The sequence below is a fragment of the Schistocerca serialis genome, chromosome 5, assembly GCF_023864345.2.
Source record: "Schistocerca serialis cubense isolate TAMUIC-IGC-003099 chromosome 5, iqSchSeri2.2, whole genome shotgun sequence".
NCBI lineage: Eukaryota > Metazoa > Arthropoda > Insecta > Orthoptera > Acrididae > Schistocerca > Schistocerca serialis.
In genome coordinates, this window is record NC_064642.1 from 800,783,941 (window position 1) to 800,810,750 (window position 26,810).

Here is a 26,810-nt window from a genome sequence, read left to right on the forward strand (position 1 = left end):
ATACGGGGCCGTTGGGATCATGCACGGCGTTTCGTATTACCCTCCTGAACCCACCGATTCCATATTCTGCTAACAGTCATTGGATCTCGACCAACGCGAGCAGCAATGTCGCGATACGATAAATCACAATCGCGATGGGCTACAATCCGACCTTTATCAAAGTCGGAAACGTGATGGTACGCATTTCTCCTCCTTACACGAGGCATCACAGCATCGTTTCACCAGGCAACGCCGGTCAGCTGCTGTTTGTGTATGAGAAATCGGTTGTAAACTTTCCTCATGTCAGCACGTTGTAGGTGTCGCCATCGGCGCCAACCTTGTGTGAATGCTCTGGAAAGTTAATTATTTGCATATCACTGCATCTTCTTCCTGTCGGTTAAATTTCGCGTCTGTAGCACGTCATCTTCGTGGTGTAGCAATTTTAATGGAAAGTAGTGTATTTAATATCAACGTATCTAGCCCCAAATATTGACCCCCGTTAGAAATGTTATTAACTGATGCCAAACGGCGGTGTTACTGGACGTCCACTGCTACAGTTGTAATAGCGGGTAATTCTGTTTTGTTTATATTTTCTCCGTTAACGTTGCTTATCTTAGAATGTAATGATTTTAAGTGTACATATGCAATGTAATATATTTCGTACACTCAAAAGTGCTGTTTATTGTGTAATATTAATTCCACGTATGTATGTAATTTCGTTGTAATTCTAGGAGCTTCGGCTCGTTAGGAAAATGAACATGTGTGAATAATGTTACGAGGAGACAGCTGAGGAGCGGCGGGGAGCTATGGTGCGTCGCAACTACGAGTTAAGCTGTATATAACGAGTGAAACGAACTGTCTTCGTCTGGAGCAGCGAGCTGTCTTCGATCTGGTTTAATATGCTCAAAACTGTGTTGGAATCTGTGAGAGGGCTGTTCCTGAACGGTTTAATTTCGATGAAGTGAAAAATAAACGGGTGGACTGCGCTTCGGGTTTGCTGCTCGGCCGGCCGTCCAGTGTTGTTTTTGGAAGACTGCGTTTTCTGCATTGAATTAACTCGATTGGCCTTGTTACGTTCTGCTTTTGGACCAGTGGGGGTCGACTCATGGTGTATTCTGACGGAGCGGTGATCGGCGAGACAGCGAAATGTCGGCAGCAGGCGTCTCAGGTAGGATGACGTCACTGCACTCACACTGCCGGCTATCAACCGACATTTCTTGGCTGCGAAACACCAGTACAAATAATCTCCTACATACAAGTACTAGTAAAGTGTGTTACATAGCCTCAAGTCAGTTTTCAATTTACCTCTTAACAGTTTTCTTCAACAACACCTCAAATTAAACCTACATTGGTGCTGTTAAGGGCAATTTCAATGTCTGAAATTTACATGTTTGTTATATAACAAAGTCTTATTAGCCTAATGGTTATAAATTTAACTATCAGTATTTTGAAGTCACTAGCGATAAAGACTGGGCAATTTTGCTCTATTGATACTGTGACCTCACATTATTAAAGATTGTGCTCATAAAACAACAGAAGCATTTATAATCAGTTAACAACGACTTGGAGTTGAAACCGCTAACAACTGCGTCGTTTCAGGCCAGGTCATAGGTCTATCTTCAGTGCTCGAATTAACCTTATTCCAATCACGTATCAATTTCTTGTTTATTGAGTGCACTGCTTAATAATTAGTTTCCCATCAAGGACATTTTGAATTCTAACACATCTTGATTGCTATCAATAAGAAGCCAATATGCACCAAATTTACTAGTTTTGTGAACGACGTTTTCCTACCCACATATCCATTCTCAGCAGCAAAAAACAACCCAGATTTATTTGTTGTTACGGCAGCTATCGTTAAATAATATTCATAGATATTTTTTCTGTTTATATGTCTGATTTATACGTATTTATTCTGTATGTGTTTCAAGTGTGCTTCTGTCCTGTAAACGCGATGTCCGTCAGTGTTTCTTAGACGTGGAAGCAATCTACCAGATAATATCAGAGACACATTAGTTCAGGATGGAAACAAACTCTCGAGGGGTTGGGTTGAATGGACAGGTGTATGGCGCTTTAATCCCAAAAATTTATGATGTGTTTTGGTGAATGTTTTGCTACAGAACCTGTATGTGTTACGTGCAGTAAGGCACCTTCAAATTTTACGAGCTAACTAAGGGGGCGGGAGAGAAAGGTATCAGCTACTTGTTTACTTGTAGGACATTGTTCAAAAATGGCTCTGAGCACTATGGGACTCAAATTCTGAGGTCATTAATCCCCTAGAACTTAGAACTAGTTAAACCTAACTAACCTAAGGACATCACACACTGTCATACCCGAGGCAGGATTCGAACCTGCGACTGTAGCGGTCTTGCGGTTCCAGATTGCAGCGCCTAGAACCGCACGGCCACTTCGGCCGGCTAGGACACTGTGCAAATCGCTATAGAACACGTAGCCGAATGAAAGCCCTTCCAACTTTTTCATAAACTGGCTTAATCGAACAGTAGCAGTAAATCGGTATCAGTCAAAGTAAAGAAGAAGAAGAAGTTAGGACCGTTTTATAACATCTTGGCAGTCTTCAAAGTATGTTAATGGTTTTTGTAGCAGCAATTGGGCAGTCACAAACCGATCAATCTAGAATGAATACAATGCACAAACGCTGACTTTATTACAGTGCCGTATTTGTCTTGGTTCTTGAGAAAACAAAGGTTAATTGTTTATACCATTCCTCTTAAGCCGGGTGCACACTAAACCAACGAAGGGCTACGAACGTCAGGCCAGCCGCTTCGTTGGCCGAAATTTAATTACAAGGGAAACTCCCCATCGCACCCCTCTCAGATTTGATGATAAAAAAATCTTCAAATGTGTGTGAAATCTTATGGGACTTAACAGCTAAGGTCATCAGTCCCTAAGCTTACACACTACTTAACCTAAATTATCCTTAGGAAAAACACACACACACCCATGCCCGAGGGAGGACTCGAACCTCCGCTGGGAGCAGCCGCACAGTACATGAGTGTAGCGCCTCAGACCGCTCGGCGAATCCCGCGCGGCAGATTTGATGATAAAATGGCGCAGTGGGTAGCGCGTCTATCATGAATACAATAAGAATGTGTACTGAACTGCGAAAAAAGAACCAAAATAGAAACAGAAAACGGTCCAAGCTCAAGATCTTCGACATCGGGCGAAGTGCAAGAATAAGGACGTCGAGGTTGTTTGGTTGACGTGCTCGACCACAAAACGGGAGATCCGTGTTCAAAATTCCCTCGTGCACAGTTTTTTTTTTTTCACACATTCGTGAACTGTCCGTCCGGCCTTTGACGTACCTGTTCTCCTTCCGTAATCTTGGCAGTTGTCATACTACATATATATTGGTTATATAATACGAGTCATGTGGTATGAATACATTACCGCCGCAAGTAAATGTGGTGATTAGTGAGAGCAGGCGAAATGTCTCATAGACTTCTCACAGATATGAAAACTACAAATAAACGGGTGTGAACAATGTTACAACAAAGGAATTCAAGAGCCAAAAACGGAACACAAGGGTCATAACACGTGGTACTTGTGCAGAACAAACAGTAGGTACGTACGTCTGGAGGTCTATCCTTAAATGCTGCCTTTGCGAACGGACTTTACAACGCAACCCAAACACGTCACTGACTGGACAGACAGTTCATAGTGTTGTAAAAAAAAAAAGAGTCTTCCCCTTCGTAGTGACCACATAACCACAACACCATGATTATTATAGAGCGCTCGATGTTGCATTTCTTGAGCTTGGATCGTTCACTGTTTCTGTTTTGCTTCTTTTTTCACAGTTCAGTACACCTTCTCCCCGTTTTCGTGCTTGATGTGTGTTCAGTTTTTCACAGGCTGTCCACTGGCCATCTTACCACTAAATCTGAGTGGAATGCGATAGGGAGTTTCCCCTGTTAGTGTGTAGTGAATGTGAATCGGACACCATGAAGCGGTCGGCCTGGTTTTGGTTCGTACTGCCGGTGGTAGCACCAAAGCGTTGGCAGTGAGTTGGGCTTGGGACCCATCTCCTAGTGTGGACGCAGGGTCGAATGTTTGTTGGTTAAGTAGCGATTTGTTGTGTCTGTCGGACGGGTATGTATTTTTTGTGTCTAAGAATATTAGTGTGTAGAATGAAATAGAGAGATAACATCAAATCTGATAGTGCCGGCCGAGTGGCCGTGCGGTTCTAGGCGCTGCAGTCTGGAACCGCGAGACCGCTACGGTGGCAGGTTCGAATGCTGCCTCGGGCATGGATGTGTGTGATGTCCTTAGGTTAGTTAGGTTTAACTAGTTCTTAGTTCTAGGGGACTAATGACCTCAGAAGTTGAGTCCCATAGTGCTCAGAGCCATTTGAATCAATCAAATCTGATAGTTGTATCCTGAACGAGAATGTTTATGGGACACTACGAACTGCGATTGTAAAAACCAATTGGTAAGATAAGTCACTTCTAGGAAATAAGTGATCTGTTATAAAACAGTGCGCACAAGGTGAAAGAGAAAATGGAATTTTTACGGTTATTTTTTACTGCAGATACAGCTCTCCACAAAGAGATGTCATCTTTGGAAATTTTAAGGCTTAGGCAGTTAAAAAAACAATTTGCAAACAGCTCTCACTCGCAAAACATCATGAAATGGCACACATCCCAAGTCTACTTTAAGGTCAGATATTAACTTTGTCCCACGACACTGCTCCCTAACTTGTAAAAGACAGGTTGTCCACGAGCGCCGCTTCTTCTTCTGGTAATCAGCTTCTTGCACTGAAGTAAATGCTGCCAGGCGACGACGGCTAAATTCTCTTCTTGCCTCACAATATCGGCCAGTAATATTATAATTAAAACGCTACTTTATAACAGTAACAAAATGGAGCAACCTCGGCAAGTGATCAGAGCCCACTGCGTTTCCACAGGGCCGAATATCTTTGTCCCAGCCCCCCCACCACGGTTTGTTGAGGATGAGGATGACAGGGCGGGGCCAATGCCTTGGCGACTAACGCTAGGCTAAACCCACTACCTCTCGTTCGTTCGCCTTTGTTGGGTTGCTGTGTACGCTCCTTTACAAGGATATATCACCAACTTGACCTCAAGGAGAAAATATCACACTTGCAAGATATCAGCTCCAGCAATCAATCTAGTGAGAAAACTTGGGCCATAATTCTGACAGCTAGCAATTATGATTTTCTGAAAGTACAGCCTTTAAAATTTAGCTCGCACTGTTTGTTTGTCACTGGCTCCGTATCAATTCAGCAGTCTAATGCCCGAGAGCGAAGTTCTGTACACCGGAGTACAAACTGACGTTGGTACCGTGCTTCGTTCGTTGTATCAAAGTGTACGGTTTCTAACCTGTAGCCTGTCCCAGAGACCTTTTTGCTACCAACACTTACGATTACAAATGTAGTGTAAATGAATGGGACGAATGAGTGGATCAGAAAGAAGTAGCGTAGTGCTGTTTAATTATTACCCTCGAAGTTGTACGCTAATTTCTTTGGATTTTAAAGCTGGCGCTGTTAAAGTGAAGTATATTTCGAGGAGACGTGCCATTCATAAACGTGATTGGCGCGATGAAATTGCTAATTGAAAACCGTTAACGTCATTTCATAATAATTCGTCGCTTGCTTAGGCTTATTCATGTGGAGTTTGAACCTCATATACAACTGCGGAATATCAATACGAGGATATTGTGGAAATTGAACGTATATGTTCGTGAAGTTGACCTATTATTTCCCGTTCTCACATTACTTACCTATTTTTCACGTCAAATAATACGTACTGCTGAACAAGATTTCAGAACATATTTGGCAGATGTGTCCACTTTCCCCCTCCTCTTCCCTTGCTGTCAACATTCCGCGACTAGGAAAGCTCCGGTTGTCACTCCACTGAGCAGAATCTGGCGTTCGCGCATTAAGCGGCTGCAGTGGGGCCTAACGAGTGACTTACAAACGGTGGGTGCGAAAGGTTAGGTGCTGTGAGTTCAGAAGGTCATAACTGAGCGCTATCGGAAGGAAAGCCCAAATTTTCGTGGCGATCAGTTTCTGGGGCTGACGTCTTGCAAGGGTGTCTTTTCCTTTAAGGGTTGCAGATGCTTCCTTGCCGCATGCACGTTCAGCTTCCCAAGTATTGCATTCCACAGAACGCGCAACTCAATGGTGGCTCGGATTTGGTTTAACTCGTTCAGCGTCGTATTCGGCAGGCAACAATGCCGAAAAAGTCACCAGCCACCTCTGGAGTCGCAGGAACGTTCTCCGGCAGGGCCGCTCATGGTGGATGTTCCGATTTTTTAAACTATTGTTCTATCAATAAAAGAACTGTTTGACACTCGAGGTTCGATGCCCATTTTAAAAATAATACGAAGTTCACGTGGCGTGCGCTAGAGTAATGTGGTTTCTGTGCTGTGGGTGGGGAGAACGAAGCAGAACTCTCGCCACAGGTAGAGTCAAGCGTACCTCCGAATTTTACGTCTGCATCTATATCCACACTCCGCAAGTGACCTGACGGTGTGTGGCGGAGGGTAGCTTGAGTACCTCTATCGGTTCTCCCTTGAATTCCAGTCCGTTTTGTTCGTGGAAAGAAAGGTTGTCGGTATGCCTCTGTGTGGGCTCTAATCCCTCTGATTTTACCCTCACGGTCTCTTCGCGGGCTATACCTAGGAGGGAGCAATATACTGCTTGACTCCTCGGTGAAGGTACGTTCTCAAAACTCCAACAAAAGCCCGTACCCAGCTACTGAGCGTCTCTCCTGCAGTCTTCCACTGCAGTCTATCTATTATCTCCGTAACGCTTTCGCGATTACTAAATGATCCTGTAACGAAGCGCTCTACTCTCCGTTGCATCTTCTCTACCTCTTCTATCAACCCTATCTGGTACGGATCCCACACCGGTGAGCAGTATTCAAGTAGTGGGCGAACAAGTGTATTGTAACCTACTTCCTCTGTTTTTGGACTGCATTTCCTTAGGACTCTTCCAAAGAGTCTCAGTCTGGCATCTGCTTTACCGACGATTAATTTTATATGGTCATTCCATTTTAAATCACTCCTAATGCCTACTCCCAGATAATTTATGGAATTAACTGCTTCCAGTTGCTGACCTGCTATATTGTAGCTAAATGATAAGGGATCTTTGTTTCTATGTATTCGTAGCACATTACACTTGTCTACACTGAGATTCAATATCCATTCCCTGCACTATGCGTCAGTTCGTTGCAGATCCTCGTCCGACACACGACTAACCATCAACAACGCCACACGGCGCATTTCACAGCACACTTATGAAACGTTCGATATTTCATCCATCACATTATGGTTTTTTCTAGTGATCCGGATCGATTCTTCGTTATGTAGTGGTCTGGTGATCTGGACCAATAACCAAATTATCTCTTCTGCCCTTTCCAGTCAAATGAAACTTTTTTCCACCATTAGGATTCGAACTGAATAACCCTCTGTTGACCGCCATCGCAATAACATGTGTTAGCGTCCACAGCTAAAGAGTCAACGTTGTCATTAGTCACACTGTCATCAGTGATGTGTCTACATTTTTTTCTTTCTCTGGTTCCATTGTTTGTGATGTTGAAGAAACGAAGAGTAGGGTTAACGTCCCTTCAAGGATTGGGTCATTAGAGACGCAACTCAATCTCGGACTGGAGAAGGAAATTGGCCATGTCCTTTTCGAAGGAGACATTCAGGTATTTACCCTATCTGATTGAGGGAAACCTGGGAAAATCTCTAAATTCGGACGGAGGTCGAATCCGCAGTCGTCCGGATTGAGAGACCAGCGTCTTACCACTGCGCCGTCTCGCTCGGTGGGTTTGTTACTATCCGAAATACACTGAAGGAAAAAAACTCCAACACGAGAAATAATTAATGTACAGTAATGAAATTTTGGGAATACGTTTGTTTAGGTAACATATCTAAGTGGTTAACATTGCAAGCTAATTGTGTTGTACGGGTGCCGGATGTCAGTTTATGGTGTGGAGTTCCATGGCTGTTGCACTTGGTCGGTCAGTACAGCAGCGCCTAATGCTGACTGTGGATGACGCTAGAGTTGTCGTCCGATTATGTTCATACGTGCTCGGTTGGGGACAGACCTGGTGGTCGAGCACGTCGATACTCTGTAGAACATGCAGGGTTAAAGCAGCGGTATGTGGACGAGCGTTATCCTGTTGGAAAACAGCCCCTGGAGTGCTGTCATGAATGGCAGCACAATAGGTCGAATTACCAGATGACTAACGAATTTGCAGTCAGGCTGCATGGGATAAGCAGGCGAGGGCTCCTGCTAAGGTACGAAGTCGCACCCCAGACGATAACTCCAAGTGTAGGTCCAGTGTGTCCAGTATGCAGACAGGTTGCTTACAAAACCTCAACTGGCCTCTTCCTGCCGGCCGCGGTGGTCTAGCGGTTCAGGCGCTCAGTCCGGAACCGCGCGACTGCTACGGTCGCAGGTTCGAATCCTGCCTCGGGCATGGATGTGTGTGATGTCCTTAGGTTAGTTAGGTTTAAGTAGTTCTAAGTTCTAGGGGACTGATGACCAGAGATGTTAAGTCCCATAGTGCTCAGAGCCATTTGAACCATTTGGCCTCTTCCTAACCAATATACGGCCATCACTGGTACCGAGGCAGAACCAACATTCATCAGAAAACACAACACTCTTCCACCCTGTTCTCCAATGAGCTATAGTTTGACACCACTAAAGTCGCAAACGGCGATGGTTTGGGGCAGTACACGCTACAGTGCGTCGGGCTCCGAGCTGTCCTTGAAGTAACCGATTTGTAACAGTTAGTTGTGTGACTGTGGTGCCAGCTGCTGCTCCGACTACTGCTGCACACTCTGTGCAATGCTCCAGAGCCATACGCTCTCCCGGTAGAGCCACGAGGCCGTTCTTTTGCCACCGTTCCTGTCCGTGGCCGCCACTGCCGGCAATCGTGTACAGTGGCTACATTCCTGCCAAGTCTTTCTGCAGTATCGCAGAAGGATCATTCAGCTTCTCGTAGCCCTATTACACAACCTCGTTCAAAGTCGTTGAGTTGGTAATAATAGCGGCTTCGCTCTCTTAAAGCTATTCTTGACTACCATTTACTCACTACATCCAATCTCAAAGATAACTACAGCTCACGACCGTTAGAGCCCGTTGTGCATCTTCATAACGGCGTTACTAAAGCCACTTTTATGCGACTCATGCGAAATTTGAATAGACGTAATCTTTAAGATGTAGAAACACGCCTACCACATCTCCTTTGTGTTGAGATTTTTTCCCGTCAGTATAGTTTGAAGTGCAATCTGACATAGAAAGTACTTTTCACAGCTGACCATGGCCGAAGACAGTTTCAGTGATGATAGCTAACACAGGCCGATGTAAATACAAATGAAGTAGAACTTGGGCTGCGGCTCCGCTGCAGAATAAGCGAGGGCAACTGCAACTGCAACTGCGGTACTGGCGCACTGTAATTCAGACAACTAGCGCGTAAATTTAGAGACGCCAGCGCGCACAGTCGTGATTTGTGGCGCCACTGCATGCACTGGCGCCAAAACCGCCACACCTGATGGAGCCTCTACGCAGTGGGTGTGGGTGTGGCTAGGTCGACACACAGGACCGAGTACACAAAAGGCCGTACCGCGACTTATTCGGAATCTCTGCGCAGTGTCAGGCTCCAGTTACACATCACAAGTTGTTTCAGCGTGTGCGCTGTAGCACATGGTTCAAGGTTCTCTTAACACTTCTGCAGTAAATGTCGATCCATAAGCACTAAGAAAACGCAGAGAAGGCAGCAAAGTTAAGGAGCACATTAGTGGAACAATATTTTTAGATGACTGACAGTGCATAACTTCTCCCAGGACGGGTATTCGCCCGCTGAAGAAAACTGTCCGTATATTCCTATGGAAGGATCAGAGGAGTAACCTTTCTTGTTACAGTGGGCGGATCATCGTCACCAGATACGCCGTTATCCAAGCGAACTACTGCTCGACATACCCACAGCGTATAACAAGGGCGGTGGGGACATTATTATCCTATGGCAGACATTCCTGTGAGCTTCCACGGGATCTGCGATTGTAATCGAAGGCGCCATGACAGATCTGGACTATATGAACGTTGTGTAACACTTGCATCCCTTGATACGTGTATCTTTCCTGACAGCTATGTCAAGTTGCAATACGATAACTGTCGGTGTCACAAGGTCAGAGTTGTGCTGCCGCGGTAAGAGGAGGCCAAATTGCCCTCATCTGAACCTGATGGAACACACGTGGGAGGCTATCGAGCGCCATCTGCACGCCCACAAATCACCGGCTCACAATTTATGCTTGACCCATGCGTAGACACCTGAGGCCACATACCCCCAGAGCCCAGATAGAACTTGTCTAATTTATGCCACTAACAATCACAGGTGAATGTGCCTTTCAAAGGCGGAGCGACACCCTGTTGAGCAGATGGTCGTAATGTTTCGGCTCACCAGTGTAAACACCCGACGGTACTGCTAGAGGCATTCAACAGCTGTCAGCTACACTTCTCGGGCTCCTACATAACCACTTACGTTAGGCAGCTTTAATCGAAAAGCTGTAATTATTTTTATTTATTTGATATTTTCTTTTAGTCTGTTATTTAGATATAAGAACAGACCAAATGTTACACATGTGTTTGCATGAATATAATACATAATACTTTAATATAATTTAAAATGTGTTAGTGTAACGTTATGGTGTTTAAGCTGGGAGGATCAACATAAAATATCTACATAAAAATTAATAATTTTAATGAAGTTCTACATATTACTCTTCGCCCATCTGGTGCGCGGATATATGTTCATTCAGAATCCAGAACGCACATGCTACTGGTCTATGCTACTTTTCTGTAATTTGTAACTGTGGGCTACACTACTATAGAACAATCGGCCTAATACTACGCTTCTGTACTTGGTATCAGATCAAGCTAGATTGTTAGACGTGGAGCACTGAGGCACAACATGATCCACAGCGGCTGGTGCTGCGCCTCCCAAGGTTTGGTAGGGTCTCAGAAAATACTTCCTGGTTCCCGCCGAGGCCCATCTCCTCACTGCTTCCGGAAGGTTGTTGTAGGTGGATGTTCTCCAGTGGTGCGTCTCGTTGTCTGATGTATGGCCTCTTCTTGACTGTCTCTCATACACGTAGGCTTGCAGTTTATAAGCTGATATTTTAGCTGTAAGCGAGTTCAGCCTACGCTACACTTCCTCATTCCTTATTATGTTCAAGAATTTCGGTTACCAAAAACTTTCCTGTCCATGTCTGTAACACATCGTCTAATCGCAAACTACCAGATCGTGTTATGATGTTGTCCAGTGTGCCGACTGTTCCACATATAAAAGTGTCTTTGACGTGTTGTCGAATTTTCAGCAAGCAGTTGGGAGACTGACCATGTCCCGTCAGGAACTGTATAGCTCCTTTGGTCGGAAGAAAGTATGACATTTTCGATCTTTCATTTACGTTAGGGAGGACCTGCTAATCTTGTTTCTGCCCTGTCCTAGATTTTTTGTCACACTCTATCAATGCAAGTTTTAATTACCTCATTCGAGTGGTTATTGTGATCATTATCTACTTAATCTAATCATACTACCCCACTTTGAGCCAACATTGTGCATCTTACTTGTTTGAGGCTGGGTCCAGAGGCAGATCTACCAAGTAAACCAAGTCTACCGGCAGAGATCAGCTGAGCGCATCTTCGCTTCTGGGAACTGTGATATTCAAAGCAAGGACTAATTTGACCGCACGGGACGTGGTCTTTGCTGGAAACAGTCAGGGTACGTTAAAGACAACTTTGCCTTCTCCCTTAAAGCGAACAGTGGATAGATAGGATGGTGATTTTCTGCGCATCAAAAACTGTTGCAGATAGTGAACGAGCCATGTATGAAGCTGTCCAAAGCAGCTGACAAATAGTTTCGAAGGATAGAAATCAGTGCAGTGAAGTAAGGGGTATTAAGCTTGAGTTCGTTAGCGACGGAAAACAAGGCCACCAAATAGGCAATGATATTTTCTAGGGAGTTGTCCTGGCGTCCACCTTCAGTTATTATAGGAACTTGCGCAATATCAAAGTAAGGATAGCTACGCGGGAATTTTAAACCTACTTCCCAAGAATGCGGGGTTTATCACTACGCCATCTCACTTGGCTATTTTGCTGACATAAAACAGTAATATAAGCTAGTCTGCAGTGCAGAGCTGTTCTTTGTGTACTATATGTAACTTGAAATTATATATCTGTAAAGACACGACATAGAAAAATTACATTTGCCTGATTGATGGAGGGCGGTTAAGGTAACAACGATTCAAAGCGCCAGTCATCGGGCAAATTAGTAACCAATAGCGAGTACTGCAGCATCGTTACAAGGACAACTGTATTCGACTTTCTAAAAGCGTTGTCTAGCGTTTCATGGTTCGATTTGGATTAATGAACGTTGTAAGACGCTTCTGGCAATCGCAACTCGTGGAAGGAAACGGGAACCTCGTGATCAGAGCCGAAGACCACTCGATGGTGGCCGATATGGTCTGGAATGGCATGTTGCCTTTTCCAGCCACTGTCATCCTCCTGGACTTTGGAGCCGCTACTTATCACTCATGTAGCTCTTCCACTGGCCTCACGAGGCTGAGTTCACCCTATTCCAGTCCCTCCATCAAGGAAAAACACCTGACAGCACCGGAGATAGAATATGTGACCTCTGTACAGCAATCACACATTCAAGCTGCTCAACTCACGTACTTAGCTTCATTTCAGTGGCGTCATATTGTTTTTGTGTGGAAAGCAACATGGTCCTTCTGACAAATAGCCCAACATGTCGAACCTGATTTATCAGTTGTCTATCACTGTTGGTAATGATGGCCCGAGAAACGTGCTTATGCTGGTCTTCCGGGTTCCTGTCGGCAGCAGCATACAGACTAATGACTGGTTAACCACGATAGACGAGTAGCCATTGCTGTGCGCCCAGCGATCACAGCGCAAATTAGGATCAATGTTGCACCTACCGTGTCAGCTACAGCCAGCAGAACCAGCTTGCTGAAAGCCTTCGAACCTTACAAAGAAAAGTGAGGGAAGAAACACTGCTAAAATTTAAGAAAAAAAGCATTTTCAATCCCAGCAGCAACGCATGGAAGCGAAAATTAATTAACAACAGAAACGGTGAACTAAGAATCTAGTGTGCAGAAATCATGCTTGTCAACATACACAACACAAGGTATAAGCAAACTATTGACTAATGCCTCTCAATGAAAGGTCTAGAAACGAGACTGAAAAGAGCATATCAATAGGTTGGAGGACGACAGATTATCAAAATTTCTATATAAACACAAAGCAACAAGCTGAAGAAGCGTAATAAGCCCAAACACCACGTGGAAAGTCTTAGACCACGCAAGTAGGCGCCATAGAGAAAACGTGATACTTGCAAAATGAGTTGAAAAAGAAATGGAAGAAGAATTTCATTCATATGCAAAAGATGCTTCAGAGCATGGAGGTCAGAAGTCGGACAGCTGTGTCACCTAATGATACGTACAGCTCCTCACGTATCCCAGTTACCACTAAATTATATGCAACTGCTGTGAGAAGGTGGGCATCAATCAGAAAAACGGCTGCTCTTTACACCTGCCACCCACTGACTCTGCAGATGTAGATTTTCCCGAAGCATTGTGCCCCCAAACCCTTGATTCCTTTCGCTTGAAGATTTCAACGCACACGATGTACTGTTGGACTCTGTTAACATCTGCCGCTGTGATGTGCCACTGAATAGAGGCAGGGTTGCACTGATTTGTCCTTCTGGTGAACAGCTCAGTGGAAAGAAGTTATCAAGGCTTTTCACCCTTCCCACTACGGATTTGCCTTCCTCAATCAGCAGCACTCGAAAGGAAGCCATCTAGTTGGATACAAACGACGGCAAACTGGACACATTACGGCCACTGAAAACTCAGACAGCACTCAGGACATGGTGGACCACACTGACACTGTGACTAACCAGACTACAGAAAAATTCAGCCCTAGGCTATCCGACCAGCTTGTAAGCCTGCCTGTTCCGTTATGGAATGGGAAAGAAGGCTAGGCAATCAGTGACATGCGTGGAGCTCTACTGTAGTTCTGCATGTAGCCTATCAGTAGCAAAAGTGAGAACTTTTCGAATTGCAAGAGAAAAAACACAAGAGATCGTTGGAAGAATTCCATAATCTCACTAACCATTGAAGTAAGAAGCGGGAACTACTTCTATAATGACAAGGAAACAAGGAAACCTATTCCCAACATTGGAGCTAGAATTTAATCTGTGAGTGTCTCGAGAAGCAGCCGTAGGGACACAACAAATTAATTATGTCATTGTTGTGTCATCTGTGTTCGGACACTGAAGATTAACTCCCTGACTGTTTCCACGAACATCGGGGACGGAAAACATCCTGACAAGTGGACAGAGGCAATAATGTTACTTGACAGAGATCGGACCAGACGAAATAGCTAATGAAGTGTCAGCGTACATATTTGTACGCAAAGATTCGTGAGCGCGTGCATTATCGTATTCTGAAACATCCTGAAACTGTTTCATCTGTCCTTGACAGCCTAATTCTACTGGAAGTGGCTACAGAAGAGTCTTTCCTTCTGGTTATATAATACCTTTCACCAACTTAAAGGAAACGAAGCTGAGACCATACGATCTTCCCTAAGAAGAATTCCTGCTGTTATCATCTGCGCGATGCCCAATGAGATTGTTCTAATCTGAAGAATGCTGCCCTTAGGCCAGCTTAAATCTATGTTGAGATGACAAAAGTCCTCGGATGCCTGCCAATATTGTGTCAGATCTCTTCTCGCCCGGCGTAGTGCAGCAGCTCGACATGGGATGGACTCAACAACTCGTTGGAAGTCATCTCCAGAAGTATTGAGGCATGCTGCCTCTATAGCCGTCCATAACTGCGGCAGTGTTGCCAGTGCAGGATTTTGTGCACGGACTCACCTCTCGATTTCGTCCCATAAATGTTCGTTGTGATTCATGTAGGACGATCTGGCTGACCAAATAATTCGCTCGAATTGTCGAGAATGTTCTTCAAACCAATCGCGAACAGTTGCAGTCCAGTGACATGCTGCACTGCCATCCACAAAAATGCCATCGTTGTTTGGAAACGTGATGTCCACGAATCGCTGCAGATGGTCCCCAAGAAGCCAAACATAACCTTTTCCAGTTAGTGGTCGGTTCAGTTGTACCAGAGGACCCAGTCCATTCCATGTAAACACAGCCCACACCATTATGGAACTACCACCAGCTTGCATAATGCCTTGCTGACAACTTGGGGTCATGCTTTCTCGAGATCCCTATCATCAGCTGATACCAACTGAAATCAGGACTCATCTAACTACCTCATGGTTTTCCAGTCGTCTAGGGTCCAATTGATACGGTGACGAGCCAAGGAGAGGCACTGCAGGCGATGTCGTGCTGCTAGCAAAGGTGCCACAGCCCATTAACGCCACATTTTGCCACATTGACCTAAAGGATACGTCCGCCGCACGTTCCACATTGATTTCTGTGGTTACCTCGTGCAGTGTTGCGTATCTGTTAGCACTGAAAACTCTACGCACATGCCGCTACTCTTGTTCGTTAAGCAAAGGCCTTCGGCCACTGCATTGTCCTTGGTGAGAGCTAACACCTGAAATTCGTTCTTCTCGGCACACTCTTGACAATGTGGATCTCAAAATACTGAAATCCCTAACGATTTGCTAAATGGAATGTCCCATGCGTCTGGCTCCAACCTTTCCGCATTCAAAGTCTGCTAATTCTCGCCATGCGTCCGTAATCACATCACAAACCTTTTCACGTGAATCACCTGAGTGAGTGCAAACGACAGCAATGCCGTTTGATGCATCGTGTAAGCGACACTACCGCCATCTGTATATCTAAATATCGCTATCTCATGACTTTTGTCACCTCACTGAATAAGACATTTGGTTCAGCTGACCATAAGATGGCTGTAAGAGTGGGCAGAAAAGATTCGTTTTATGTTCATAATTGAGAAATACGCTTTTCTACAGAGGTACTGAAATGACTGTGGCAGCACTATTTATAGATCAGTAAGGGCCAGTAATAGGTATCTACCCGTATTAGACCATCCCAATTCTACATGTGCAAAGGCTGGGAGAACTGCAGTTGGCGACAGACAGTGACTTGCCTCTTATCGAGATACATTGTAACAGCCATTGGCGTTTACACTGGGTTACCGTGAAAAACCTTGCACGGATATACAGAAATGGGCCACAACTCGCAAAAGTTGACGTCACAGTGCCAGGATACCTGCCCGCTGCGCCGCAAGCGGTGTGCGGTGAATGGTGTACCTGCAGGGCGCCATTGTCGGCCCGGGTCAGGTCCGGGTGCAGCGTCCCCAGGAGGCTGGCGGCCAGGGAAGCTCCCAGCCGCGGCTGCACCAGGCACTCCGGGGTCCCCGAGAACCGAACCTCCAACGCCGGCGTCTCCGACAGCACCGCCCTGCAAAACCAAACAGAAATTAAAAACAGCGCATCTGGATGACAGACAGCACTAGAGCGAAATTAAACTGCAGGGCAATAATTTGGAAATTTGGCTCACATGTCAAACTACCAGATGTTATAGATACGCCCCTTTCCGGACTGCACAGTAACTGCTGTTGTTGTTGTGGTCTTCAGTTCAGAGTCTGGTTTGATGCAGCTTTCTATGCTACTCTGTCGTCTGCAATCTTCTTCATCTTCTAGTACCTACTGCAACCTACATCCTTCTGAATCTGCTTAGTGTACTCATCTCTTGATCTCCCTCTACGAGTTCTACCCTCCACGCTTTCCTCCAATACTAAATTGATGATCCCTTGATGCCTCAGCATGTGCTCTACCAACCGATCTCTTCTTCTAATCACGTTATGCCACAAATTTCTCTTTTCCCCAATTCTATTCAGTACCTCCTCAGTAGTTACGTGATCTACCCGTCTTATCTCAGCATTCTTTTGTAGTACCACATTTCGAAATCTTCTATTGTCTTCTTGCCTAAACTGCTTATCGTCCATGTTTCACTTAGATACATGGCTAGGCTCCATACAAATACTTTCAGAAAATACTTCCCGAAGCTTAAATCTATACTCGATGTTAACAAATTTCTGTTCTTCAGAAATGCTTTCCTTGCCATCGCCAGTTTACATTTTATATCCTCTCTACTTCGACCATCGTCAGTTATTTTGCTGCCCAAATAGCAAAACCAGCTACTTCTTTAATTGTTTCATTTCCTAAGCTAATTCCCTCAGCATCACCTGATTTAATTCCAGTAGATTCCATTAGCCTCGTTTTTCTTTCTTTATGTTCATCTCATATCCTCCTTTCAAGACTCCATTCCCTGCAACTGCCCTTCCATGTCCTTTGCAGTCTCTGACAGAATTACAATGTCATCGGCAAACCTCAAAGATTTTATTTCTTCTCCATGTATTTTAGTTCCTACTTCAAATGTTTCTTTTGTTTCGTTTACTGCATGCTCAATATACAGATCAATAACATCGGGGGTAGGCTACAGCTCTGTCTCACTCCCTTCTCAACCACTGCTTCCCTTTCATGTCCCTCGACTCTTATAACTGCCATCTGGTTTCTGTACAAATTGTAAATATCATTTCGCTCCCTACATTTGAGTTCTGCCACCTTAAGAATTTGAAAGAGAGTATTCCAGTCAGCATTGTCAAAAGCTTTTTCTAGGTCTACAAATGCTAGAAACGTAGGTTTGCCTTTCCTTAACCTATCTTCTAAGATAGATATTACTTCGCGTGTTCCAACATTTCCACGGAATCCAAACTGATCTTCCCCGAGGTCGGTTTTTACATTCTTCTGTAAAGAATTCGTGTTAGTATTTTGCAGCCGTGACTTGTTAAGCTGATAGTTCGGTATTTTTCACACCTGTCGACACCTGCTTTTATTGGCATTGGAATTATTGTATTGTTTTTGAAGTCTAAGGGTATTTCGCCTGTCTCATACATCTTGCTCGCCAGATGGTAGACTTTTGTCATGGCTGGCTCTCCCAAGGCTGCCAGTATTTCTGATGGAATGTTATTTATTCCTGGGGCCTTGTTTCGACTTAGAGCTTTCAGTTCTCTGTCAAATTCTTCAAGCAGTGTCATATCTCCCATCTCGTCTTCATCTACGTCCTCTTCGAGTTATATGATATTTCCCTAAACCTGGACGTGAAGCACATTGTCCTTGTATAGCCCCCTCTATATACTGCTTTGACCTTTCTGCTTTCCATTCTTTGTTTAAGACTTGTTTTCCAACTGATCTCTTGATATTCATACAGGTGGTTCTCTTTTGTCCAAAGGTGTCTTTCACTTTGCTGTAGGCAGTACCTATCTTACCCCTAGCGAGATATGCCTCTACATCCTTACATTTTTCTTCTAGCCATCCCTGCTTAGCCATTTTGCACTTCCTGTCGATCTCATTTTTGAGACATTTGTATTCCTTTTTGCCTGCTTCATTTACTGCATTTTTGTATTTTCTCCTTTCATCAATTAAATTCAATATGTCTTCTGTTACCCAAGGATTTCAACTAGCCCTCGTCTTTTACGGACTTGATCCTCTGCTGCCCTCACTATATCATCTCTTAAAGCTACCCAATCTTCTTCTATTGTATTTGTTTCTCCCGTAGTTGTCAATCGTTCCCTAATGCTGTCTCTGAAACTCTCTGCAACCTCTGTGCAGGTCCGTTCTCCTTAAATTCCTGCCTTTTCAGATTCTTCGGGCCGTAACTGAGAGACTGCAAACCCAGGCTTTCATGGTTGACACTAGAATTGCTTCAGTCATTTAACGTGACTCGTTTGTGGTAATCCTTTGCATGTAGTGTTTCCATGATGACGGGGATGGTGATGATGATACTAAGTCTCAGGGATGGTTGAGGACAAATGTATCAATCTGAGATAAAAGAAGGAAAGGAGGTTATGATTTAAAATTGTTACGACTATGAGTACAGTCATCAAAAACTGAGCACGGTCTGGGATTAGTACAGAAAATCTAATGCGATCTCTTTCATTAGATTTACTTCAGCATTTGCCTGATGCACTTTAGAGAAACTATAAATAATCAAATTCTGGATGACCGAGCGAGGAATTGAACACTTGCTGTTTCCAATGAGCATCCAGCGGCGTGTCTACTGCACCGCCATGTTCAGTGTCACTTGAAGGAAATGACGTCAGAGTAGTGACAGGGCAACTCTGTCAGTGGTTAATGAGAGTCTAAGAATCATTGTCTATGGCATGTGATAAAGTGATCTGTTAAGTACATAGCGACCAGCATCTTACACTGCTGTTAAGAACGAAGGAAATTTCGCGTGATGTCTGACTCAAGTAACAAAGCTCAATGAAATATGGACCAAATATGCGAAGAACTGTAACAGTATTTTACAGTACAGAAGGTAATTGAAAGAAACACGCAAAGACGAATATTTATGATAATTTTAGCCAAAGGCAATGATTAGACTGAATTCACTGTGAGCCATTATGATACCCTGAACATCACAAAAAGCGGGACACGGTTCTTAATAGGGTGTGTGACATCACGGGCGGCAGTGCATGCGCTCCCATGCTGACCACAGGGTTCGTAACGAGTTCTCGTGACAGGGCGTTTCATTCTCCCACCAGTACTGCTTGCGGGTGATGGATAGTCGTCGGTGAATGTGGACGTGCGGCGTGCAGCACGTCTCCCCAACGCATCCCACACGTGGTCAGTGCGATGAAGTCGGGCGAACGGGCATTCGAGGCTGTTCGCGGAATATCCTCTCATTCCGAGATCTCCTACACCTGCGCTATTCGATGCACTCGTGCAACGTCATCTCTAAAAATGAAGTCAGGGACGAATCCACACCTGAGGAATAGCACATAGGGAAGGAGTACAGTGCCACAGCAACATTTGTCGGTGAGTGTACCGTGTAAAAGATTCTGAGGTCAGAACGCCCGTGCGACATCACGCCTCCCACACCTAAAGCGCTTAGACTACCGGTACGATCGCGCTCGACAACGCTGGACGGATCCTGACACTCCGAGAGGTGAGAGCATGCAATGCACCGAGGAACATCGTCGACCATGATCATTTTGGTAGCCCACATGTTACAGTGTGGGCAGGCATAATGCTGCACGGGTACTTTGACCTCCAGATCCTGCAACATGCTACACTCAATTATTGTGACACGTCATCCCAATGTGTGCCTTTTAGGGGTGCACTGGGATCTGCCTGCCTGTTTTCCCTACTTCAGTATCACCGAGCATGTGCGGGATGCGGTGGGGCGACATGTTACAGCAGTTACACGTGCAGCAACCAGCATCCTGCAGTTGTCAACCCCGCTGGTGGAGCAATGGATGGCCTGTCACAAGACTTCCTCACCGACCTTCAGCCGACATGGATGCACTTTCTAGAGCATGCATTTTGTCCGCGGTGGTCACGCACCCTGCTAACAACTGTGTCCCGTCTTTTGTAATGCCCAGTGGACCATGGTGAATCGCGGTGACTTTACTGCAATTGTTCTCACTGAACAAAAGTGTCATTTCTGTTCGTGGCGTTGCGTATTTCTTTCAGTTACCTTAGCAGTTCTTTTTTTTTTTTTTTGTCCAAATTTCATCGAGCTATGGCCGGGACACATTATGCGAAACTTTCTTTCGTCCTTAAGTTTTTCTCATTAATGTACTTCGGAATAACCTGACCAACACGTCAGCCTACACCTCGGGGAAAGGGCACAGGAAACTGTTAAACTTCTATAGATGGCTTGACGCTCACGGAAATATTCGCTCCAACGTAACGGAAAACCCAGGTGACTTCGCACATCTTGCTCGTGAGTTCTTGCCTCTGAAGTTTTCTTAAAGCTGGACAGGAAGAGAAGGTCATTTGTGAGGGCCAGCTCGTTCATCTCAACTGACCACACTTTAATTTGTAAAACGTCTTCCGTACGAGACGCCTGTCAAAACTGAAGGGGACGTTCTGGCACGAGTTCCCGCTGCTGTGACGCTATTCAGAGAAGTTACGGCTGTTGAAACGGGTACAACACAATTTTATACCACAATGTTATGCCTGCTCCGATGGTATAAGCCTCCCTAAGCTGCTGTGAAATACGTAAATTAAAGACGCAGTGCACATCAGTTCTGGGCGTTGGGTTCTCTGAGCGCAGGGCGCGCGAGATATGCGGGGAAGAGGTTATAGGGCAAGCAACTCGTGCGTATTCTCGGAACTTATCCCGTGTTACAGGAAAGGGCGTAGGTGAGTGGCAGGGACACCTAATGTTGCCCTCGAGAGTCGCTAGCTGGGAGCATGGGCCACTGTCCCAGAAGATCAGAAAACAGACATAATTAGTGTCATGTATCAAAATTTACAATTTAAAGTTGATGAGGGTGAAACAGAACCTTAAAATCTCAAATAGGGAAATAACAACTACTAAAAAGTAATACCAAAAGTAGGTAGCTTGATGGGTGGCTATCCAGTGATTGGCTGGCACTTATCCAGAAGTGCGTACCTAGCCAGCTGTTGTGTAGGATTGGTAACGTACACCTCTAGTGCAGACATGGTGATCTGGAAACGCGAGATAGGCGGAACGACATGTAGTCTTGGTAAATGGTAACAGCGTTTGAATTCCTTTCTGAGCGCCAATTTTCAGTCCCCTCTTATATTTCAACTATGGTTGTGAGAATTTGTGTGTAGGGTATTATGGAAGATACGGTTTCCAGCAACATATTAAACGTGCTGAAGTTTATAACACTGTTCAAATGTTATGTTAAAAGCGTTAGTGACGTTCAATTAATAAACTAACCATTTGTTTTTATTGGACTCTTCGCTCTCCTCTCTAGCTGGCCACAATACACGAATGTTAACGTAATTGTAGCATTTGCAGACAGTCCGTTCTCGTCGTATGACGGCTGTTTCATACAGAGGCCAACCTAGATACATTCATATACATTCAGGCAACAGATTCCGCTACCAGATTACTGCACACATCCTGAGCATCCCTCCCCAACTCCCCCCCCCCCCCCCCCCGCCCGGGTTGACGAACTGTTGTGAATACAGCACAACACAGAAAAGCGCTGTACAAAGTGGCAACACTTACAAATCCCAACTGGCAAAGAGCTAGTCATGAACATACTAAGAAGAATAAGTAGAACGTCAACGAATGTCACACATTATTAGTAATGAAGCTTTGGGGATTTAAGGACAGTCTGCACTGTTACCAAATTTTCAGTCATATCATCACCGATATTATCATGCGCAATTGCCAGATTTCTTGTGACATAGGCCAGTTGCCCTATGTATAAAAGGGCATGAAATTCAAAAGTTCAAGATGGTTGATGAAACCCAATTGTCCTAAGTGTAAAGCCCAAGATGGCAGGTATAGACCATTTGTCCTATTGGAATTTTCCCTACCCTATGACATCAAAATCCAAGATGGCAGACCTAGGGATACTGAAATAGCTTGCATGTTTGTCCGATTTCCCAGCCCTAAGCACTAAGTTATTTCTTACATGCTTACATTTTATGAAGCATTTCTGTAAGCCTGCACTACACGAAGTCGCTTATAAATCGATTAGGGCAACTACCCACTGAGGTTTCTTGTGTACTCTGCACTACTTTATATCAGGACACCACACAATGTTCTTAAAATATTGACAACGGTATTTGGCTGCTAAGACAATTGCATGGATGGCAGAATATGTGTTTAACACCTGTTATACCAGCCAATCTGAAGATACTTTAAACAAGATGTAACGTGTTATAGGTAAAATATAAAATAATGAAGTCTGTTTCGCAACAAAGACTGTTTATACCTTCAGTACTTTATTTTTATATACAGATTACGTTGTGAAGTACCCACTGATGAAGGTTTCTCAATAGGAGTACATGATCGTATTAAACACGGTTTTCATCTTAAATTCAACACGAACTAAGCGTGCCTCCATTGGAATGATGTTCGATCGTGAATTCATGCCAGTTGTCATCTTTCGAAACTGATTTTATTGTGGCACTAAAGTGATGTTATGCCCTATGAAGTGGTGTCTGCTAAGTGAGGATTCAATTGCAATTGCAGGCATGCTTATTCGAACTTATCAGAAACAGTAGTATTAGCTTATTATAAGATCATTACAGGTGACTTACTACGAACAATTAATTTTTTTTATGAACCTGAATCGACTGACATGCAGAAACAAACCTTCAACAATTTAGTTTATGATAGTTACACTATACAGGATCCACTCGAACAGAGACTGAGCTGGCAGCCTTAAGTTTATGCCTTGTAAGAAACTTTATGGGCCAGCTGACTAGAACTGCTATGACAAACCCCCAGTAGCACGGACGAAGATGTAGTCCAGTATTTCGCACATAACGTTGCATGGCATATATTAGTTTATAACACTTGATGTGTCTATAGAACTGCATACTTATTTGAGTACTGGAAGGTGTATATGTCTAGCTACGTTTCTCACCTGATGAAATCCCTTGTGTACTAGTGTACTCATATAGTCTTCACTACAAGCTGATGGACGAAACATCCTTTTCACAAAGACCTTGTGGTAATTGATTGGTCTGGGAAAACTGCAGAGGAGAATAGAATAAGAATCGATCGCAACTGCTACACAGTATCAGATCAGTAATTGTTGTCCCGTCTCATTGTGGAAAGGCCAATATTATCATTTCTCTTCTAACGCAAACAGGCAGTGTTCTATCAAGAATACATATATATTTTCAAAAACACTATTCCAGGCCAAACGCAAACTGCTACAGATGATAATTACAGGTATTGACAATATTGTCTGCAACACTTCCACTGAAAGTGATAATGTTCCATCAACTGAATATGTAACACCGTATACCGTGTTCACATTTGACGATTTCGTTTGGAAAATAAAGATCAAATACCAAGGTACTTTTGTTTCAGCTGACATACAGGGGTTGATGTTTTCTGTATATGACAAACTGCCTATTGCCTTCGGTCTCGGGTTCTGCGGCCGACGTTCATCTAATGATTTTACTGACGTTTTGCCAGCACGAATGGCTGGCATTGTCAAAGCTTCACCCTCCATTGCCGGTGGTGAATTGGAGCCGAACTCGCGTCCGCAGACTATATGTACCTGGCGCGCCAAAGTCCGAGGGCTTCTCCGCGGTCATTTCCGGTGCGGTTCTCCTCTTGCTACCTGCGACGGTCGTTCGCTGCAGTATGGTAAGCCAGGATCCGTTTACCTTAAGGCTTTCCACTTTCTTACTCAAACTGTTCGCGTGTTTTTGTATTTCTACAGCTTCTCTGAACAAGCGCGTGTGATAGTGGTTCTCTACAGCCAGAACTTCCATGTTGGCGAATTTTATTTGGTGTTCGGTTTCACTCAGCGCGTGCTCTGCCACGGCCGATTTCTCCACCTGCCCCAACTTGCAATGTCGCTTATGCTCCTTGATCCTGGTGTTAATTGATCGTCCAGTCATTCCGACATAAACTTTTCCTCAAGTGCGTGGTATACGGTACATTCCCGACAATGCAAGTGTGTCCCTTTTCTCCTTTTCCGACCTAAGACACTCTTTGATCTTCCTTGTCGGTCTGAAAATCGCCTTTACACCATGTTGCGCAATATACGGTCGATTCTGTCCGTCACTCTGGGAATGTATGGCAGAAAGGGCGTACCCGACATTTCTTTTTCTGATTCCTTACTTCGCCGAGTGTTTGCCTCTGTTACACTTCTAATATAATTTGTGGAGTACACATTGCTCCTCAGGACACTTTCCGAGTGTTGCATTTCTCGTCTGAATGCTGCGGCTCACATATTCGTCCTGCTCGCGTTACGAGTGTGTTAATCATGCCTCGCTTCTGGCTTGGGTGGTGGTTTGATAGTTTGTGCAGGTATCGATCCGTGTCTATCGGTTTTCGATCCATGCTGTGTCCCAGGATTTCGCCGTCCCTTGTGACCAGTACATCTAGAAATGGCAGTTTCTTGTCCTTTTCTGCTTCCATAATAAGTTTTATGTTGGCATGGAGGCTGTTCAACAGTTTTGGGAAGTCACCGACATGTTCTTCACCATGGCTCTACACCACGAAAGTATCATCGACGTACCTGTACTACACCTTAGGTTTTCAGGTCGCCAAGTTCAGTGCCTGTGCTTCGAATTGTTCCATGAAGAAGTTGGCCACCACTTGACTAAGAGGACTACCCATGGCGACACCTTCTAGCTGTTCGTAGAAATCGCCATTCCACGTGAAATAGCTCGTAGTGAGACGTGCATGGAAGAGATTTTTGATTTCTGGGAGAATGAAACCGATGTACTCCAGAGCGTCACCGAGTGGAACTTTCGTAAACAACGAAACAACATCAAAGCTGACCAGGATGTCGTTTGTTGCATGTTTCAGTTTCTTCAGCTTCTAAATGAAATGTCCTGAGTCCTTTATGTATTTGTCGGTCTTCCCCACGTGTGGTTGGAGCAGAGAGGCCCAGTGTTTTGCCAGTTCATTCGTCGGTGAGCCCTTGTGTAAGTAACGAGTCTGGTCACCTCCGTCAGCCGGCCGGTGTGGCCGTGCGGTTCTAGGCGCTTCAGCCTGGAACCGCGTGACCGCTACGGTCGCAGGTTTGAATCCGGCCTCGGGCATGGATGTGTGTGGTGTCCTTAGGTTAGTTACGTTTAACTAGTTCTAAGTTCTAGGGGACTAATGACCTCACAATTTCAGTCCCATAGTGCTCAGAGCTAGAGCCCTTGTGTAAGTAACGAGTCTGGTCACCTCCGTCAGCCGGCCGGTGTGGCCGTGCGGTTCTAGGCGCTTCAGCCTGGAACCGCGTGACCGCTACGGTCGCAGGTTTGAATCCGGCCTCGGGCATGGATGTGTGTGGTGTCCTTAGGTTAGTTACGTTTAACTAGTTCTAAGTTCTAGGGGACTAATGACCTCACAATTTCAGTCCCATAGTGCTCAGAGCTAGAGCCACCTCCGTCAGGACTGCCCTCGCCGTATTTTTGTGCTAAGAAATAACCTTACGCAACGCCGGAAATTAACACTCAACGATTTGTTGCCAGCCAGTAATACAACTGAGCCGGCGGCTGCCGTGGATCCTGTTACTACCTCTTAAAGACTGAAATTCATTAACATTGAGTGCAACATTTTCAAACCTGCTTTAACTGCTGAAATTCCGTCCCGTGACAGCGAGATTCCCACCAAAAAGCGTCCTCTAGAGGACACTGAAAAAATGTTGATGAAGACTCTCTCCCTGTGAAACACCCGTTGCCAGGAAGCAGAAGCCAAGTCCTGAAGATTTGTTGGAAGTGAAAAAGGAGAAGAAATGCAGGTCTATGTGGCTCCCACTTACGCATAAGGAATTATGCGGCCACGAAAAAGATAGTGACGCAGCTGGTAGTTACCTTTAACAGAACTGTGACCCTGAGCCTTAGGTCACAGCGGCAATAACCGCATCAAGTGCGCAGCCCATACAGTGCGAACAGTACGAGGAAGTACCAAGTAAACAACGTGCTGACTCCGAAGCGCAACACCGCGCGAAGGAGGAAATAAACAAGCATCACCGCCTCGCCAGCAAGACAACACAACAGACAACACGCCGGAGCCAAATATCGACGACTCGCAAGCCACCGCCGTTGCGCCAGACGGCCACCGTCGGAGGCTGCGACCGAAACCAGGTTTTGCTGTCATGCGCCATCGTGCGAAAGCCACACCAGAGAAGAATGACACCAAGAAAAAGAATAATAAATATGAAGTCATCAGGGCCAACACTGACGAGGAGAAAGAGAATGAACACAATGACTTATAGCAATGCACTGTCAGGACTTCAGGATAATTTTCTTTTCAGGCACTTTGTTTAAAAGCAGTAAAATATGTTTCTACGAAGTTAGTACATGTAAC